General features: G+C 40.3%; 1 protein-coding gene across 4 annotated transcripts in view; it reads right to left on the bottom strand.

Annotated features, from left to right (window-relative positions):
* Positions 1-17812, bottom strand: part of LOC140692908 (uncharacterized) — a 417598-nt gene that overhangs the window by 382934 nt on the left and 16852 nt on the right. Inside the window, exons 1-4 of one of the 4 annotated variants that reach the window (XR_012068511.1) lie at positions 2741-2986; positions 2485-2582; positions 2086-2206; positions 1104-1383 (exon numbers count right to left, since the gene is read on the bottom strand). The exons of 1 other annotated variant lie outside the window; for it this stretch is intronic. The gene's annotated coding sequence lies outside the window, so the exon portion shown is untranslated. Of the gene's footprint in view, positions 1-1103; positions 1384-2085; positions 2207-2484; positions 2583-2740; positions 2987-6999; positions 7113-7372; positions 7497-8032; positions 8151-17812 lie in introns of those variants that run through there. 2 more of the 4 variants (XR_012068510.1, XR_012068509.1) reach the window with 2 other exon arrangements.

Below are 17812 nucleotides of genomic sequence, written 5' to 3'. Positions count from 1 at the left end.
GAGCTCAAAAAGAGACTCTAGTGTACATAAGTATTTTGTAAAGGTGGGATTTCAAATCAAAGAGAAAAGTATGACTTCAGTAATTGTCCTGAGACAATCAGACAATCACCTAGAAAGAATAAATACTATTCCTCTCATAAGGACCACAAGATAATTTACAGACAGTGATGTAAATATAAAAAAGTACTAATAACAGCAAATACAACACTTTGTTCTTATTAACTCAACTTACCCTTACATTAACAAGTACTATTATCATCTCCATCTTAGAGATTAAAAAAAACCTACAGAGGAGATTTATTCCAGTATAAGAAATTATTTTTAAGAATAATTTCAAAGATAAAACACATAAGGAATACATTTATTATCATAAGAATATTTTGAGACACTACCAAAATTAAAATCCTCCTAAACAAAATGAAAGGCAAGAAATGACAAGAAAAAGCTCTGTGATACATGTTGTTGAAGACAAGAAGTTAATGTTCATAACATACAAAGAGCTGTCACAAAGCAACAAGAAGCTCCCCCACTTAAATGTGTGCAAAGGATAAAAGGAATCATTCATTTTAAAAAAGTCAAATGGCTAATGAGTGAAAAATGCTCAATACCTCACTGGTCATCAAATGCAAACTAAAACAATGAAAAAGCACTTTTGCTCATCATATTGGCAAATATTTTTAAAAGATATTCTATCTAGTGTCCATCTGTGGGAGAAGAAACCATGAGCGACATTTTCAGAGGACGACATGTCAATGGATATGTAAACTCTGAAAAACGTATGTACACACTGACTCAACACCACTTCTACGAATCGTTTCCTCTAGGAAAAAACAAATTTAGTCCAAAAAGATGTACCCATCAGGGCATTTACACAGCACTGTTTACAATGGTGGGAAGAAAAACTGAAGTGAAATCATATCCAGCAATAGAGAATTGGTTACATAAGTAATTGTGCATCTTTTCATTCCCCTATGGAAGGAATTTCTAGAGTTACTTGAATGGAGTCTGTGATGAATGTAAATGTCACATCCAGGGACTAAATTTCCAGAAGCCTTAACTAAAGGAATACTCATAAAAGATCACAGGAATGTCTGTACAAGAAGGATGCCAGTCAAATATCCTTTCTGACAGTGGAAAATGGAGAAAACTTAACTGTCCACCATCAAGACAATGATGCGTTAAATCACGACGAGCTGCGAGCAATGAGGGAGCCGGCATTTCGCCGTGGTCCAGGGCCTTGTCCACAGCATTCTCTCACCAAAGGTGTGCGTGGGAAAGAGACCACACCCGCAAATCAGGAGACCCCTCCACTCTATCTGAAAGGACCGGGTGAGTCTGGAGTGGGAGGACGTCTATGATATACACCTGAGTGATTAAAGCGAGCTGCAGAAAAACATATAGTATGGTCTCATTTTTAAATAAAGCATATATACACACACGTATACATGGAATTCTCATATGTGTGTATATATGTATGTCATAGGCATAAAGGTCATGAAACATATATATCAAATTTTCAACAGTTTTTACTCTTCGGAAATAAGGGGAAGGGAGGTAGGGCCTTCCTCTACCACCACAGTTCTCTTTTCAGTATTTCAGTTAAGTATACTTGGAATTTAAAAGTTTATTTAAGTCCGAAGTAAAATGGACAATGCCTCCACAAGACAGAATGCCATCAAAAATCATGCCAGAGGAGATAGAATATTGTAGAAAAACATATAAAAAGCCGAATGGAAAATGGAGGTGTCCACACAGTAAACAGTCACAGAGTGCTCTCTGGTTTTTTATGACAGAGGTGATCCACACTGATGAAAATATACGTTAACGTGTTAATTATTATCTTTGAATAGCGGGACAAGGATAGCCTTTTTTGCCCCCTTTTTCAGAGTTATTATTTTAAATGCACATTCTTTTTCATCTGAAAAAAAGCATTTTTAGGTGTGTAGTACTATGCATTGGAGAATAATACAAGAATACTTAGAGAAACAAGTAACTAGGAGACAAAGCAGCAGCATCACACAATGTAGGACGGGCGATCCTGATTAACACCACGCAGTTACATAAGGACCCACAAAGTGAGAGCACCTGCTGTAACAGGGCGTGGCCCCCTTCTATTTGTCAGCAGTGTCTTCAGGGCTGAGGCAGTTCTGAGCACGGCCAGTGTCAGTGCTGGTGTCTTGATTGATGCTACTGGGGGTGAGGGCACCTGCAAGCCGAGAGGAAGAACAGAAATCATCCTCTGCCTTTTCTGTCTTGTTTCTTTGTTACTTTAAAAGAGAGCCATATATAAGATAAACCGTGTATCTCCCCAAATGAAATTTCAGTAATGAAACCGTTTTTAAAGACTTCACAGCTTATATTCTGCCTATAACTGTCTTTTCAACAAAGATCATATTTATTAAATGTTAATTAACTCAGTTAATTAACTCCCTGTTGAAACATTCTAGTAAAGAACATGAAATGCAGTATGTAAAAGAACCACACCTGCAGTGACTAGCTCAGCTGTCTTGACGGCAGTGCAGTCAGCCCCCACCATCCCGTGGCCCTGAGCTCCTGATGCTGGTAAGAGATTACGCTGCCGCCTCAGATGGAGAGAAACGGTGAAAGCATTTCTTGAACCCTACAGCACTGACAAAACATAACTGACAAATCCCAGGCCCCTTTGAGGCTCTCATTTTCTGTTTCTGGCCAACCCCCATCAATGAGCAGAACCACCCAATCCCCGAGCCATGGGACTCACGTGGGAAGCAGTTTTGGAGAAATTTCCAGGTATAGAATGTAACCAACTATACATAGAACTCTGAAAAAAGAAAAGATGCCATACTCTGATTTTGGAAGACACTCAAAATATTCTCCTAAGCCTTAGTAGCTGGAAAGGCTGGGCTTCTCCTAAGTCACTTATTTATTTCACAGCCAGTAAGCATCTCCCTCAAATCCTGCTTCCCTGTGTCTGCTGGGAGCTTGAAACACACTGCTGCTGTCGATCTTAGAAGTCACATGGCAGAGGCATGTGTCTCACGCCTGCAATCCTCACACAGGCTCGCCTCCTAGCCTCACTGTCTGAACTGGGCCCCATTTTCTCACCTGTTTATTTGGTATCAGTTCTTCTGTAAGCTACCTGAAATGCGTTTTGGAACATGTCAGAAGAAGCAGTGGGTTGAGAAATGGACAGATTGAGAGGTGAGAGATGGGCAGACAGAGAGAGAGACTCCAAGAAAAGGGGAACAAATAAAATTTCCTATGCAAAACCCTCTTCTAATCAGGGAAGGAAACCACCACGGAAAAGTGTGAAGAGGCAGGTAGCTTAGGACTGTTTCCTGGATTCCATGAAAAGTAACACCAAGAGATGAGAGGGTAGAACTTTAATAGTAAAAGAAAAAAAGCACGCATGCTTGAAAAATATATCTACAATATGTACTTTCTAAAGAATAGACTGAAATCAGCAGGACCCAATAACACTATACTTGGGTATTTACAGAAGTGAGAATCCCATCTCCAAACCACAAGGCATCCCTTCAGAGCACTGACAGTCTACATGGGGCGGTCATAAAGCCATCACCGCAAAAGCTATGCTACCCTGCACTTACGAGGAATGAACAGCTGTGCTCAGGCTGCCCACGCGCGTCATTTACACCCCACAGCACCTCTACAGGGGGGACACCTAGCGAGCCCCGTCTCTGCAGGACAGAAAACCATTTCTGGAGAGGCTAAGCCGACTTACCAGTTCTCCATCTCACAGGACTGGTCTCTCCAGAGCAGGACACGAACTCGGACCCACGATTGTAACCATGGTACTACAGTGCTTTGTGTGCTGTTTGTGTGTATAATACATTTGTTTCTATCATGAAAGGTTATTTAATAAATGATCGGTTGTCTTGTCTATCTCATTAGCTCACAATCAATCTTTATACTGTTGAATTGTACTCTTTTCCCCTGAAGAAAGGAACGGAAACAGCGGGGGTCAGAAAGAGGTGGGGCTCCATTCTTTATCTGGGATCTCATCTCATTGAAGTCCCCAAACAGGGAAAAGGAGCAAATGTTCTCTTTATCTTTTAAAGAGAGGGCTCCAGTGATGGTGACTTATTCAATTACAAAATCAAGGCTGGGGAAAGGGCACATGCAGCAACTAGAGCAGTATCAGCTGTAGGAAGGTCAAAAGTGCTCATGGGAGGGCTCAGGGGGCAGCCTCATTTAATTTCAATCAATAAAACAATAACAAACTCTAAAAATACTGGACTACAATGGATTAGCTCTTTCTTGACATCTAGCAAGTTTCCACAGCCCACATGTAACATTATCGGGAACCAGTGAAAGGAAGAGTCCACAGACAAGGAAAATCAATGCCACAGGCAGGCTGAAACCCAGGCTGGAGTTTAGGAAGAGAAAGGGCATAGTTAAGAACTGGGGAAAGGCTGGGGAAAAAAATCATCACAAGGACTCTCAAGCATCATCCAACAATCATATAATCATTCATTCAAGAGAGAGCTACTGAGGTCGTATTCTGTGCAAGATTGTACAGCGGGTGAAGCAAGAGTGCAGCGTCCATGGTGGCAGCAAGTTGCGGGGCTCAAATACACTTCTGATCCCAGTACCTTGCACACTTGTCCTCAATATAAAGGCAAAGATAATTAAAGTAAAATAATACTCTGTAAACTCAAAGCATTGTTGAAAAAAAAAGTTAAAGAAGACCTAAATACCAGGACAGACACTCCACACACATTCCCCTATCAAAAGAAAGTGCTCTTGGAATGGCAGTGCTCCCCAGAGCGATCCGTATATTCAACGTGGTCTCGATCACAATCCCAGCGGGCTCCTCTGCAGAAACTGACTATCTGCTGCTACAATTCATATGGGAATTCGAGGATCTCAGTAACCTATACGTACTTGAAAAAGAAAAATTTGAGAGGACTTATAATTCTCAATTTCAAACCTTACAACTGTATCTCCAGGTGAGATTAGAGGCCATTGTGAAGTTATTACTGTGTTAATCCTTATTTACTAAATTCTCTACAATGAATATTACTGTTACAATAAGAAAAATAAAAAGTAAGTTATCCTTTAAAACATGCACACCGATTCATTCATTGGGAAAAAATTATTCTATCAATTAATAGATAAATATCTATTGAAAAAGGACAACTTAAAAACAAGAGTGCATTTGCATTTTTCATAAATTGAAAACTGAAAAGCACAAAGACGTCAAGTTTCTAGGGAGACCAATGCAACATCTTAATAATTATTTTCAGAAATTCTAATTTAACAATGAAAACTCTGGAAAGGGAAAATCGTGACTGAGAGCCAACTGCAAACACATGGAGAGCAAAGGCCTAGAAATCACAGTTCCTTTAACTCTGCTCCTAACACAATAGGAGAGGAAATTCCTCACTGAGGGGACAGTGGAATCCCATGCATAAGACAGGATACACAGTACAAACTGCACTAGAATTGGGGGTGAATTTTTTAGAAGAATTCTAAAGTTACAAAATTGCTGAAAAACTATTAAAACACTGACAGAAAGATTAAAACACACAGTCATATATATTATATAGAAACATATGTAGTCTGCTCCCATGTTGCATTTAAATACAAATATATTTGTTCATTTATGGGCACTTATGACTTTATCCCTGGTAGAATATTTCAACTAAAACAAATAATCAATATAACACTCCTTTGTCAAATCTACTTGATAAGTTACTCTGCTATGTAAACATAATGTGTCTAAGATAGATCTAAAATTAGTGAAAAAGAGCTTTGTATGGCTTCTTGAACTATTCTCAAAATTCAAAGCTTAATTTTAAAACAGATCTGAACAGTAATTCTATATTACCTTTCCCGTCATGAAATGAACAACACAGTCTGTTGTCAAAATTCTGTCCTTACAATGATTCACGAGCACCGTATCCTCACAAAACTGCTGGACAGCAAGGCACTATCCAGACACTGTGACCCAACAAATGAAACACAATGAAGACAGTGACCCTATTTTGGAGGGCTTATAGTCTGTGTCAACACCAGGGTTTTATTTGATTGGTTTGATTGGTTGGCAAAATAAAATCAATCAAGTACTTTCTTCTTTGAGCATTCTATAAGTCATGACTCTGCTGTTAGTGTCATGAGCAGGAAAGACTTAAGCATGACTTGATTAGATCAACTAGCAACAATCATCACTGGAGAGTGAGTAATAAAGAAGTTAACTGATAGCAATGCTTCTCCCTACATGAGACCTAAAATAAATCGACACTGATATCCGAAAAGAAAATGAGAATTTGAGGTCCCCAATAAGAAAAAAATCTAACAAGAAATCAAAAAAGTAAAGATTTTTTCATTAACGTTTCCTGGAAAGATTGGAGCATGGTGGTGTTGAGCTCAGATGCTAGGGAAAAACATGAGGGTCTGAATTCCCACAGCACTGGGTAGCTTTGACACTAATATGTCAGTCAAATTCTCTGCACCTCAGTCTCCGATGCATAGACTGGGGACAACAACCGCACCCATCTCCTAGAACGGTCCTAAGAATTAAGTTATTTTATATATACAAGTTTTAATAAAATACATCAGATATTAAATATTACCCCAAAAGCACAAGGAAAAATGAAAACAGAGATAAATTGGAGTTCATTAAACTTTAAAACTTTGCTTCAAAAGACACCATCCAGAAAGTGAAAAAACAACACTCAGGAGAAAATTTTTTCAAATCATTTATCTGATAAGGAATTTGTGTATCAAAAAAAAAAAATTCCACAGCTCAACAATAAAAAGGCAACTCAATTAAAAAATGAAAAAAGAATCTGAAAAGATATTTTTCAAGGAAAATATACAAATGGCCAATAAGCACAATGAAACGGTGTTCAATAACATTAGCTCTAAAGGAAATCAAGTCAAAACAACTAGGAGAAACCGCTTCACATTCACTACAATAGGTTAAAATCAAAAAAAGATTAACAAGCACTAATGAGGACACAGAGGAAGCGGAGCCCGCAGCCATTGCTGGTGAGGATGTAACACAGCGTGACCACTTTGGAAAACATCCTGGCACGTCCTCAGAGAGTTGAACATTTGGCTTCTGAATGATCCAGCAATTCTGCTTCCTGGGCACACAAGTAAGAGAACTGAAAACAAATGTTAACATAAAAACTCCTACAGGAATATTCACCATTACTTTTCGCCATTAATTTTCAGAGCCAAAAAACAGAAACAACACAAATGTCTATCACGTGATGAATGGGTAAACAAAGGGGCCCAGCCATACAGTGAAATATTATTCAGCAATAGCAAAGCATAGAGTACTGACCCAGGCCACAACGTGGACAAACATTGAAAACGTTACTCAGTGTGAAAGAAGTCAGTCAAAATAGACGGTTCCACTTACATGAAGTGACTCGATTTGCATGAAATGTTCAGCACAGGCAAATCCACAGAGACAGAAGAGTGGCTCCCTGGGGCTTGGGGAGGATGGGGAAGTTGATAATGTCTGCTTATGCGTACTGGGTTTCCTGTTGGGGGGAAGAAAATATTCTAAGATTGACTGGGATGCACATTTCTGGGCATAGAGTAAAATCCGCTGTACATTTTAATGGGTGATTTGTATTAAAACTGTTAAGAACAAAAGCACCTCGGATTAGTACCTTCCATAGTAAATGCAAATTGCTAACATTTATTACAGGAAGAAGAAACTGCCTTCAGCATGAAAGCAGGAGATCAGCAAATATTAGTTACCCGAAATTGGACAAGAGCATTTCACTTGAAACTGTTGCTGAGTGTACAAGAAATATTCAGACATGATAAGGAAAATCAGTTTGACATCACGAAGAAGCATTCTGCTTCAAATGCAAATCAAGGATTCGGCAAGCCCAGCTGCTACAAATGACCAGAGAAGAAACCTGGTTCTTAAAACAAGCACCAGAGCCAACAAGGAAATGGTGGTGAGGAAAGCAGGCGGCCTAAAATCTGGAACAGTGTGCTACAAATAATTTCTCCACTGAAAATTCAAAAATAAAATGAAAGTGATGTAATGCTGTTTTGAACTCACGTGAATGGGCTTCCTGCAGTGCTTGACAGTTCTGTAACCCCGAATGACTCAGGAGAATCAGCATGGCTCCTGGGAGTCCCCAAGTAACTGCCCATCAGCACGCTGACCACCATCACATCTGCCAGGGTTGAATTGCAGAGAAGAGAGCAACCTCTGAAAGGCACAGGGAATGTTGACAAGGGAATAAAAGGCTGCGGTCAATCCTGGGACAGAGGCCCTGTGAGCAGAGGCCAGAAGGCTGCAGGTGAACTGGAGTGGCCCTGGGGCAGGAAGGGACCACAGGGGAGCATATCTCAATTATCTCCTCTCTCTCCCTCGGGTAGGAGGTATAAAGCCTGCATCCTTCTCACCTGGAACTGTGGGTTCTGGCTGGCGGAAGTCTTACCGACACGGAATGAATTTCTCAAGACTGTGGAAAAAGGAAAGAAAGCGAGAGGGATTAGGGAGCCAAATCCACGAGTCTCTCAAATGCTCCCATATTTATTGTGTATAATCAAAGTAAAAAGTCAATAACAGTTGTGAGATAGTAGGCAGGAACTTGGGGAAAGAAGGGATGAGACAGAGATTGTAGACTCCACCATGAGTACTAAGGCTTAGTTTACCTTTAGGGAAGTCATGGGCTGAGGGGAACAAGATACATTTTTTAGACATGTTCATTACAAAGCAGACCACCAGACCAGCCTGGTCCCTGTTTTGGGGATAATAGACTATCTAACACCACGCAGGCCTGGCGTTTATAGCTGAGGGCCTGGGTCATTGCTGTGCAATAAGCAGTGTGCTATCTATAACCTCAAATATGCAAGCAAGGCATTGTCTCTGCTTTTTATGGCAAGGAGACAGGAGTGAGGATGCACAGGTGTTTGCTTTAAAGCAGTTAATAAGCACATTTTTTTTCTTAAAGTTGACAGGCGGCTGGGATGTGTTACAACTTGTTAACTCAATCATGGGCTCCCACATGGAACCATTATGGAGGACATCCTAGGATGACAAATCCTGGCTCTGGATCTTTTGCTGCCAGCTTCGGCCACTCCAGCAGGGTCTAGACACATCCCTGAATAACGATCCCACAGAACCACCTAAACTCTTAACTCCTGGTGCTTGAAACTTAATTTTAGCTCTACACAACTTAATGTAGAAAAGTTTCAGAAATAAAAGATATTATATTCTTTTTATATCTCATCACTGATTTTTCTGATTGCTCTAAGCTGCTTCTACATGGTAAAGCACCTAATTCTGCAGGTGAATTCAGTACTTTCCTTTGGGCATAACTAGACAGTCTGGGCTGTCTGACTTCTATTAGTCAAATACCAATACACTTAATTGATTTCTTTGTTCATCAATTTCAGCCTGGAGGTTAGGGTCTATCACTATTTTCCTCAGCCCACCCTCTACTCTTTTCTCATCAGCATCTCAGGCCTCCTGAAAACAAAACAAAGCATTTGTTTCCCTTCATCTACACTTTCCACAAAGGCAACAGGAATCATCATGCCTAGAGAATGAATTCAACACAAATGTTAAAACAAAAATCTATCAACCTGAAGCAACTCCATCTCCGACTCATGATACACAATGACATGAGAGTAAGTGTGTCAGGTACAAAGCATGCGTGAGCCTGACCACCTCATTTCTATTCTTCAAAGGAAGGAAGGTTTTCGTATTTTTTATTATCATTCTTTGTCATTGTTTCTGATTAAGCCAAAAAATTTTTTATGAAATAATTAAGCACTGCAATAACAGATTTTCGCTGTATCAATTACAGAAGGAATTCAGAGGGGATAGGAAAACCCACCTCTGTAAAAAATGCAAAATTCCTTCCCCTGTTAAGAACACGAATACAAAATGCAACAGAGAATTCAAATTCTTGTGGAGAGGACAAAAGCCACAGAATCAAAGCAAAGTCATTATTATGACTCAATCCAAAATTCACTGGACAAACATGCTCAATGCATTCAAATAATTTTTAAGGCACACTGCAAACCATTCACTTAATTATCTACAGGCTAGAGGAAGAATTTCCCTCTATAACAGACAACATAAATCAATAGGTTGCCCCACCAAACAAGGAACAAACATCAGGTTTTTTGCAGTTCTGATAAATCAGCAAGTTTTAAAGATCAAAATCCAGAAATTTTAAACATTCATTCACACCAGAATGAATCAAGCACTTAAAAAAAATAAATAACCCAAAGAAACTAAACACATTGATCACGTACCTGGATCAATGAGAAATTCTTGTACAGCTGGGAAAAAAAGAACAGTCTATAGACTTATACTTGAAAAATAAAACTACTTTTAAAGATAACTGCTAAAACACATTTCATCATTCATGTTGCCTTGAAAAATCTGAGGCACTTGTCTCTGATCAGAAAAGCAATTCTGAGTATTAGTATGTTACAATTCAGTGCCAGTTTGCTTTAGAAGAAAAAAGAAAAGCTACTGTTTCTCATCTTGCACAAAGTTTAAAGAACCTCCCTGCCTCTATCTCCTCCCATTTTCTAAGCTCATGCTCCCCAACCCTTCTGAAACAATTATGAGAACCTCTTATTCCCACCAATATGCCAAATCACAAAAGAGTATCAATTTATTTGTGTAAATATATACCTACACCTTGAACTGGAGGAGAAAGATTTCAGAAGGCTATATGGAACTTATTGCTATATTCCTGAAATCACACACATACACGTTCACAGAGACACAGACATATACAAACTGAATTACTGGGCACTTCACAAGCTAAGGACTTACAACTTCTAGAAGATAACTTTGTAGTTAGTTTAAAATACAAAACGGTCAGCTTTTGAAAGCCTTGAACATTGCAAAATCATCCAAATATCAATGAGATCCAATAAGCCTTCTCTGTAGAATGTAATTCCCCATGATGGCAAAGCAGACCCTAAGAAGTAGTGGATCCAAGACTCGTGTTTTTCACTAGCTATGATCGTTTTAAAACACGTAAACAGATTTAGAAAGGTATGTCCCCATGACATTTATTCTTATTGAGATGGCATATGTATTCAATTGTCTATGCAGAAAATAGGACCCATGATGGTGTTTAAGAAATATTTTGTGTATTGAAATATTTATTTTTAAGTGCAGACAAGGAGGGTGGGTATTACTCCATTGTAGAGCACCTTTTGTGCACGCACATGTTCCTGGCTTCAATCCCCTGTACCTTCATGAAAATAAATAAATACAAGTGCTTACTTAAAAATAAGAATAAATTTATATAAAAAAATAAATGCAGACTAAAAACCACTGCAATCTAGGAGCCACAATTATAATAAAAAACAAGTGTTTCTATCAAATATTGACTATACGCCAATCACAGAGACAACCAAAAGTCACACCTGACAACCATCACGTGTGATTCTCAGCAATCCTACTAAGTAGACACGGATGAGAAACCCGGCTCTGCGGATGAGGAGACGGAGCTCGGAGGAGCCGGGGACACTGACCGTCCTGCTCCCCGTGACACCGCGTCAGCCCAGGGCAAGCGCTGACAGAGCTGCACTGAGGGGACACCCAGCTGCATGGAACCATGGGGGATTGGGGAGTCCTAGAAAATACTCAAAAGTGTTCAATGAAAAACCAGCTCAAATATGTTACTCTGTGCCCCATCCTCTAAACACAGAACATGTCTGGGACCTTTTTGATGCCTCCGTGTCCTTTCTGCCATCATCAGTTACGTGCCCTCTCAGCGCGACCAGTCATGAACTGGACCCCATACGAAGTGCACTCAGATGGAAGAGCTTTAAAAGCTGTTTTATGAAGTTTGTAAGACTCTGTCTATTCCTCACACAGGCGGTCATCCAGCACTACTCACCGGTGCGGATGTACCACCTGAAATCACACCTTTCTGCTTTTTAAAATCCCTTCATGTAATACAGACTTTTAAACAGCAAAGAAGCAGCTCAACCACAGACAGTGGACATCTTTTCACCAAACGGACTCAAACAGCCCATCGGACTACCTGGAAGCCCTTTTCTTCTATTAAACCCACTTCCAGGTACTTCATCTGATTGGTGGACTCGGCCTCTGAATGGCCTACTCAGAGAGATCCCATCCTCACATCCGGGGGTGGGAGAGGACCCTGCTGCTGGGAGAAATCAGTGAGGAAGGTGGACATCCTCCAGCCATTTCTGCACGGGTAGAAATGCCACATGCTCAGAAATTATACCGTCAGCACCCCTGGGCTCCCATGGACTGGTTTCACATTAAGCAAACTTATGACACACTGATGCAAGAAAACCAGAAATTTAATTTATTAATGTAACAGGAGATGTGAAACTACAAACCAGATTGAAATATCAGAGTTCAACCATGAGTACAGATTCTCCTCCACGGCCCAATCTCGGGCAGGCAGTCACATGGCAAGCGTGGACAGAAGCAGAGCAGGAAGGGTTTCTAGATTAACTCAATGGACTAAATTTCTGTTATAAGAACAGATCTACTGCCTGGAAAACAATTAATGCCAATCACGGGGCACACTCCATGGACAGTGGCTGAGACACGACTGTGAGCACCTGTATAACTCCACTTTCCCTGTCCTTTCTGGTCTAACTGATGCAGAGGTACAGAGATCCAGGGATGCAGATACCTGTAAACACCCAAAGCCCATCCCTGGGAGCCTGGAAACCAGATAGCCAGGATTTAAATCCCAGCTCTGCCACTTACTAGCTCTGTTACCTTGGCCAAATTACTTACCCTCTGTGTGCCTCAATTTCCACACTGTAAACCTGGGATAACAATCAAATCTTTCTTACTCACTTGTTGTGAAAATTGGAGGATTCATTTCTGTAAAACTCTCAGAAAAGAATGTAGCACATTTTTGGTGCCCAACAAATTTCAATTTAATAAGAAAGTGATTTACAAGTCTCCCATCTAATCATCTTCTGTGTTTCATGACTATTCTGAGTCCCAAAGGAAATCCTTATTTCCCCTCTTATAAACTCTTGAGGAGCACCCTTCTGTTTCAAGCCACCACCTGTTTAATCTGAGGGGGGATTCCCTCCTCCCCACTCCTCTGGTCCATGGGAGACTGCTTCTCCCTTCACACCCCTGACCACTGGCCCACGGCTAGCCCTCCTCACACTAACAGATTGAGGTGTGAGTCCGGGGAGACAAGCAGGGCATATGAAAGCTTTCCTTCCCCTCCAGTGTTGGCCACCCTTAGGAAGCAGCCGGGATGCTCAGTTCCATGGCAAGACAGTCCTGTGCATTATGGGTCAGAATCTCTCAAGGGAATGCTCACTGTGGACCAGAGTTACCTGGGACTGCGTAAGTCTCTAATTCTGGGACATAGTGTCATGACACTCACTCTCCCACAGCCCTGAATTTCATGGAGAACGTGGCTTCATCAGTAATAAAGGAGACATTTATCGCCTGCCTGTTCTTCTTTGTCATCTCTCAGTTGGCTGCTGGACACAACATGTGTATAAGTATTGGGTCCCCTTAAGCCCCAACATATATGAAGTAACAAAAATTCTGTGGCTTAACATTGGTTCAGGGCGACTGTGTAACTGTCCTGACTCTGCTGATGCTAAATTATGTGTATAGGAACTATGGAACCTCCTCAAATATCTTTCATCATAAAACCAGCTTTTCTTATTTTCCTGTTTCTCAGTAATTGCCAAAGACTATCAAATGATGGCTTCACACCAAATAGCAGTTAAGATTATGAGCCCTCTTGTCATACACACTGTGCTAAACACTTTACATAATTTCTAATTCTCACAATTCTACAAAGCAGAAATGAGTGTCCCCATCTCACAGACGAGGGAAAAACTCAGAAAGAACTGACTCAGGATCACGTAGCTCAGTGGCAGCGCGTGCACGCAAACCCAAGTCAAAACACCACACCCCTTTGTATATGTACCAAATCTCCTACCACCCATTGACACACAGCGGTGGGGATAATACTTAGGGAACTCAGTACACTTTTCAGCTTTAAGGTGCTCCAGAGGCCGCTTCTAGCTCTTTTATAAAATCCCGGCTCACTGGTTTCTAACACTGCAAGAAAAGTCCGATGTTGCAACTGTTTGCACAGGAAGTCTGAAATGTTCACAGCGAGATGATAGAATAAAACTAAGACATAAGCAGAATAATAGTTCCAGGTAGTCAGACATAATGGACATTGTGCTACCCTGAAGCACTAAGCAAAGGAATCAAAAAAAAAAAAAAACGTTGTTTAAGACTTCCTTTACAAACAGGAAAGTTAAGACTGTAAGAAGGTGTAACAGCGCCACCTATGGCTTAAAAGGCCTTCCTGGTTGCCTGGAAAGGTGCAACACAAAAATTGCCTGTGGATCAGAAACAAGAATCAGATAACTAAAAGCTTATGTAGCACATACTGCTCTCCTAGTCCTCATGTCTTGCACTGTAGCAAAAACCAACAGACCTGTACTAGGCCTATATTCATAAAAGTCATGTCTGTATTTTTCCAACAGGAGGTAATCTAAGTATCTTGCAAAATACTTCTCAAAGAGCCAGGAAATCATAGAAGTGTATTGAAATACAAAAACATTTATTTACATATTAAAACAGCATGAGCTTTTTTCTATTAAAAAAGCTGACATGTCAAATCAATGTTTTGATATTTTAAAACCTATTAAGAGTGCAGAAAAATAAATCAAAATTTTCTTTAATCACAAAAGAGAGAAGCTTATTCCCTGAAAATGATCAATGTGGATTTTTCTAAACTTAATGCTTCTGGTCAGAGTCCTACGAATTTAAATGTCTGAGTGTATAGTTACACGGCAGCATGAACACTGAGTTGTAACAATACACATTCTGTGTAAATAATCTTCAAGGTCGTCTGCTTAAGTCAATTTAACTAGTCCCTGTCTCAATAGAATGATACAGATTTCATTAAAACTTCATACTGCACGCACACACACACACAAAACCCTGAATCCTTGTTACTTTAAGCCATATTCATATATATCCATATTGAATATGCATCAGAAACAAGCCACCCTCTTTAGTATTCACAGTTGATCCTTCTAAACTATCTGTCATTGTGACAGCACATTTTTACTAAGCAGCTCTTGGATGCTTTGTATACAAGGCGTCTACCTCTCACAGTCAGACATGGTAAACGGCATCACTCAAATTTCACAAATGAGGAAATATACTTAAGCCATGGAAACAACGTACATATTTATCATCAGGAAAGAAAAGAGTAAAGATTTTACTTTCAATATGCACTGACAAACTTTTCCTCCATACTAAGACTACATACATAAAACAAATTCAGTCATTGTAAATTATTCTGTCAATAAGCACCACTAGAGAAAAACAAGCAACATCATTAGCAATGATTGGACTTTCAAAGCCCACTCCTATTTTGCACTATAATCATTTTTAATGTTTTGTTTTTAGTGCTTACATAGCACTAATATAAAGAAAACATAAACTATTTAAGTCATTACCTGAGAATGCAACATTTGTGAAAATGTACAATTTTAATTTATGCCGCTCTGTCTCACATTCTCACTGGTGTCTCTCCTTTGAAGGCCTCATCAGGCTGAGATCGCCAAAATCGGTCATTTATGGACTCACAGGAGTTCGGGAAACCACTCAACGGGAGGCTGATCAGAGGAGAAATTGAGAATGCATCCTGTGCAGCCTGGATTCCAGCACCGAGCTAGGCACCGCCAGCTGCGTTTGATTTGGGACAAGCTGCCCACCTCTCAATCCCTCAGCTGCAAAAAGGAGACATTGATACCTACCGTCAAACACCTGCTTTGAACTAAAACATGAGAAAAACAGTTTAGCCTTTGGTAGGTGTCCACTCACAGCAAGCTTGGTCATTATGATGATGAGGATTACTTTTAATAAGTTAAGCTAGACCAAAAATTAGAAATCACCATAAAGGAGAAACATTTTAACTCAATAAGCATTTCCTTTTGAATGGATTGATAAAAGTTCTAATGATTTTTTTAATAAACCAAATTTTGTCCATTAATTTTAGATTTACCGGTTTATGGACAAGTCTCCAAAAAAAGAATTAGAGGCCTCTAACCTCTGAATACTAAGAAAGTAAAGTTTAAAACAATTATGGGGGAGAGTATACCTCAGTTGAGAGAGTATGTGCTCAGCACGCATGAGGCCCTCAGTTCAGTCCCCAGTAACTCCATTTAAAAACTTTTATTTAAAAAAAAGGAGAATTAAAGGAAAAAGATGGAGGACTACAGAATTTTTTTAGAGAATCCACTCAGATTTAAGATGGGGAAAAAATATCCATTTCTCACAGGAAATCTTGAGAACTATGTAAACCGGATCTGAGTTGTCTAGTCTTTAACATTATTCATGAATTCATATTACCAAGTCTTAAAACTACCTGATAACCCACAGTGGTGATAGTGATCATAAAACCTGCCAATGCGGATCGAACTCCGGCTAGGACTGCTCTGTTCTGACATCTCTGCCCCTGAGGCCTCACCAGGCTGAGAGCACTAAATTTTGTCATTCATGAGCATCTCGTGTAAGTCTTCCACTTGTGCTTCTCAGTCTCCTCTCACCAGCCCCTCTGAGGGAAGCACTGTTATCATCTTCCCCACACGCAGATAAGGTCACTGAGGTACAGAAACTAAACCTGCTCCAGGTCACATCGGCATTAAAGGACGTCTGTATTTCTGCTGTTTTGCGGTTGACAAAGGAATCTGAGATATCAATACAAGATAGACTGTTAAATAATCAAGTCTGTCAGCTCTTCACCTCAAAGAGCAGATACTATAAATTCCTGATGTAGGATGAGGCTGCTGCCACAAAATGACTCAGGTAGAAATTAATATCCAAGATGAAGCAGCGGATACACATAAATATTCATGACTGTCAACTCCTCTCACGGGTCTTGGCCCTTCACTGCCTGAATGGGGGTGAAATCCCCACCCGTGTCTGGGAGGGTAGCGCGGCTCTTCCAAGTCTCACCCAGGCTTCACAGGCTGTTTCCCCCTACAGACTGTCCTAAATGATTAAAAAGCTCACAAGATTTTTACACCAGCCAAAACTGAAAGACATTTCTGCATATGGAGCACTTTCTCAGGCTTAAACCATTTTTGCCTACACTCAGCAAGGGGGAAAAAAGAAACATGACTCTGCAAAGTCTCTTAGCCTTACCACTCACAGGAGTTGAATGGTCTCAGCACAAGATGACCCTTCACATTACAGGATGAGAACAAAATAAAGCCGCCCCAACAACAAGCACTCCCAGAGACAGCGCTCAGCAGTCTTCTGCACACTCACGGTTGTGCAGCCCTCACCACCATCTATTTCCAGAACACTTCATCACCCCAATAGAACACCCCTGTCACTAGCAGTCACTCCACAACCCCCCTCCACCCAGCCCCTTGCAACCATCATCTGCTCTCTGCCACTGCATGAGCCAATTCTGGGCATTTCTAAGATCACTGAAATCAACAATATGTGGCCGTTTGTGTCTGGCCCCTTTCAGTTAACGTGCTGTTATCAAGGCTTTCCCATGTTGAAGTGGTATCAGCATGTCTCTTTTTTTTTGAAAATGTTAAACTTTATTAGAAGGTGGTAAATACTATCAAAAATAGTAGAGTGGGGTATAAGGGGTGGGGTTTCAAAGGGAAAAGGCCGGGTTGAGCAGTCAGGGTGGACTACCCAGAGCAGATGGCTTTTTTCATATTCCCCTTTATTTATTTTTTCTTTTTTATTCACTCTTATGTCTGAATAATATTCCACTAAATGGAGATACTACATTTTGTTCTTTCATTCAGCAGCTATATATGGACGAGGTCCAGAAGAATGAGT

This window comes from Vicugna pacos, unplaced genomic scaffold, assembly GCF_048564905.1.
Source record: "Vicugna pacos unplaced genomic scaffold, VicPac4 scaffold_19, whole genome shotgun sequence".
NCBI classification, from domain to species: Eukaryota; Metazoa; Chordata; class Mammalia; order Artiodactyla; family Camelidae; genus Vicugna; species Vicugna pacos.
This window is presented reverse-complemented; position numbering and strand designations above follow the sequence as displayed.